At 50.1% G+C, this 3,393-nt stretch overlaps 1 long non-coding RNA gene across 1 annotated transcript in view; it reads right to left on the bottom strand.

Annotated features, from left to right (window-relative positions):
* Nucleotides 1–929: 929 nt before the first annotated feature.
* LOC116070859 overlaps nt 930–3,393 on the bottom strand; it is an 11,887-nt gene continuing 9,423 nt past the window's right edge. Inside the window, exon 2 of the long non-coding RNA XR_004110593.1 lies at nt 930–1,164. This is a non-coding gene — a long non-coding RNA (uncharacterized LOC116070859). The remainder of the gene's footprint in view (nt 1,165–3,393) is intronic.

Here is a 3,393-nt window from a genome sequence, read left to right as displayed (position 1 = left end):
TGACCCTTCATATAGCATGAGGGAGGGAGCCCAGCTGACCACAAGCACTAAGTGTGTGTAGCTTGGATCTTTAGACTTTTGAAATGTTCTGAAGTGTTCTGACTGTAGAGGACCCTCTCTGTTTCCTGTTGGAGAGAGGAAGAGAGACTTAGAACATGCTGTAGATGGCTGATGCTATAAAGAAGAGTTCTTTCTTGCCCTTCTAGAAGTTGCTAAGTCCAAAATCAAGGAGTCCAGTGTGTGCTAGGCTCTGCTTTTCACAAAAGAAGGTAGAAGGACTTCAGAGAACATGAGGACAGGGGGAGGGGGAGAGATCAAACTCACAGCCTTAAGCTCTTTGTTTTCATTATCACTACCACCATCATTATTTTTTAAATGATTTACTTTATTTATATGACTACACTGTAGCTGTCTTCAGACACACCAGAAGAGGGCATCAGATCCTATCACAGATGGTTGTGAACCACCATGTGGTTGCTGGGAATTGGACTCAGGACCTCTGAAAGAGCAGCCAGTGCTCTTAACTGCTGAGCCATCTCTCCAGCCCTACCACCATCATTATTAGTATATATATACAGACAGGGTTTCTGTGTAGCCCTGGCTGTTCTGGAACTCACTTTGTAGATCAGGCTGGCCTCAAACTCACCGAGATTAGCCAGCCTTCCAAGTGATGAGATTATAGGCATGCAGCACTGTGTTGGGCCTTGGAGCCCTTTTATAATGCACATTAATTCCTTCAAAATGGAGAACGCCCTCTCTCCCAAACATGTCTTCTTTTTGATTTTTGTTTTGTTTTATTTTTTCAGAGACAGATTTTGTGTTTAACTGTCTTCAAGCCCACCACCTGCCCAGGGGCATGACTCAGTGTGCTGGTCTAGCCCTGGACTCATCTCTCACCTCCCCCACTGCAAGAACAACGAAAAGCCAAGTTCTTGGAGAATGCCAGCAATCCGAGCTTTTCTTACAATTGTGGCCATGGGTGCTCCAGACAGCCCAGCCTGGAGCTGGTTGAGATTAGCTCCTCCTCAGTGGTGCCAGGTCCTCTCTCCTCATCTTTGGAGAGTTAACTTGTCTTTTGGACAAAGCCCAAAAGGGAGACACGAGCCAGATCTGACAAATGCAGGAAGAGATGGAGCTGTCTGGGGTCGCCTAGGGTGAGGAGACCTGTGAATGTAAAATTGAAACGCTGAGAAGGGGCTGCGGGCACGGCCTGGCACCTGCCTGGGAAGGAGATTTCTCAGAGGAACCCTTGAATATCAACAGCTTTGCTGGGACTGGGACCTCGGAGGGAGACGACTTGTTCAGGAGGGAGAGTTCTAGGGTATAGTAAGCCTCAGTTTTCGTCTTGGAACCCTCATTCATTGGCCTTAAGCTGGGTACTGGGTGCTCCCTCCCCTCAGATCTGCAGCCACAGGCTGAAAGTCAGCCAAAGCCTAACACAGGAGCATTTAGACCAGCGGTTCACAACCTGTAGATCTCAACCCCTTTGGAGGTCCCCTATTAGATATTTATGTTACAATTCATAACAGTAGCAAAATTACAGTTATGAAGTAGCAACGAAAATGTATGTCTGGGGGGGTCACCACACCCCTACGAGGAGCTGTATTAAAGGGTCGCCGCGTTAGGAAGGTTGAGAGCCACAATGTGTTCGGTGCAAAAGGCGCAGTTGACAAAGGGTCATGCAGTAACTTTGCTTTATAGAAGAAAGCAGAAAGGAAATGAATTGTATGCCTAGAGCCAGGCTGACATTTGATCCAGACCACTAAGGAGTTGGAGGAGCAACCTGCAGGCTCGTGGAACCTTCTACTCTAAAATGTGGGGGTCGAGGGGAGGGAGTTGAGAGTTCTGCTTAGATGAGAAGAAGGTGGGGGAAGGCTGAAGGCTTGGGGGTGTAGATTTTCCGAGGCAGGACAGACAGCACGTGAGTGAAGATCCCCCTAGGGGTTTGGGCGGGGGGGGAGGGGGGACGCTGTAGGGAGAGTTAGGGAATGTCAGACATTCCATCCCTTTGAGTGGGCCTCAGGGCCGGAGCCTCCGGGACAGAATTGAGAAACAATTTCCCGCTTTGTCCCGGCGCCCCTCCCCCATGCCCCGCCCCGGTAGCTTGGAGACTTGGAGTTTTACCAAGGAGACACTACTTCGATCTGTGTGTCCTTACCTACAAACTAGAAGTCAATGAGATGTGTACACCCACGACTTGGGAACACAGCAAGTGTTGACTCTAGAGACTAGAGGACAACACTTTTAAGGACAGAGGGCAGTAATCGGGTGCCCAAAGCGGGATCGCGCTGTAGGCACTGAGCAGGAGTAGTTCCGGTCTGGAAGTTTGTTTGTCTTAGGTTTTTTTCCGGCCTTTACTCTCCTAATCTACTGGCAGCTCTGGGACAGGTGAGGGAGGAGGCCCTAGCCTCGCCCTTCCTCCGGGCTTTTAAAATGTAAATCTACCCCCTGCAGCCCCCAAGCCACTGGGCTAACTGCTTTTAACCAGAGCTTTTCTTTCGCACGTAGGGGCTTGAAGCCAGGGTTGCGGCTTCCTCGGGGTCCCACGAAGAGCCCATTCAAAATCCAGATCCTCCTGTGTGGTGTGGGCTCCACCTGGCTTTCCGGATTTACAGTATGGGCTTATGGGAAGCTGGTGGCTAGAGCTGGGGCGGCAGTGACTGTTAACAGCTAACAGCGTGAGACCTGGGGTGCTGCGGGAGAGCAAACAAACAGAGAAATGACCCTCAAAGATCAAGGTGACAGTCAGCTCACCCACTGTGCTGGTTGGGTTTATGTCAACTTGACACAGGCTGAGGTCATCTGAGAGGAAGGAACCTCGCTTAGAAAATGCCTTCCTAAGATCTGGCTTCGTGCAAGCCCGTATATAGGGCATCCCATTAATTAATGATTGTTATGGGGGGGGCAGCCCATTGTGGAAAGGACCACACCTGGGCTGGTGGTCCTGGATTCTATGTGAAAGCAGGCTGAGCGAGCCATCAGGAACAAGCCAATAAACAGCATCCCTTCATGGCCTCTGGATCAGGTCCTGCCTCCAGGTTCACTCCCCTGCTTGACTTCCTGTCCTGACTTCCTTCAGCGATGAATAGTGATGCAGAAAAGTAAACCAAATAAACCCTTTCCTCCCCAAGTTCCTTTGGTCATGATGATCCACCAGGGCAATAGTGAGTCTAAGACACCTGTCATCTACTCTGCAGGGCTGTCGCCCGCACCTGCCGTTTCCGCTCTGCAGGATGATCATGAACCACTCAACAACAACAACAAAAACAGACGAGAAAACCGAGGCACAGAATGGATCCTTGGCATGACAGGCAGAGTCCATTGTGGCTTTGGCTTAGCTAGAGATGTGTGTGTGTGTGTGTGTGTGTGTGTGTGTGTGTGTGTGTGTGTGAA

The sequence above is a fragment of the Mastomys coucha genome, unplaced genomic scaffold, assembly GCF_008632895.1.
Source record: "Mastomys coucha isolate ucsf_1 unplaced genomic scaffold, UCSF_Mcou_1 pScaffold22, whole genome shotgun sequence".
Classification (NCBI taxonomy): domain Eukaryota; kingdom Metazoa; phylum Chordata; class Mammalia; order Rodentia; family Muridae; genus Mastomys; species Mastomys coucha.
This window is presented reverse-complemented; position numbering and strand designations above follow the sequence as displayed.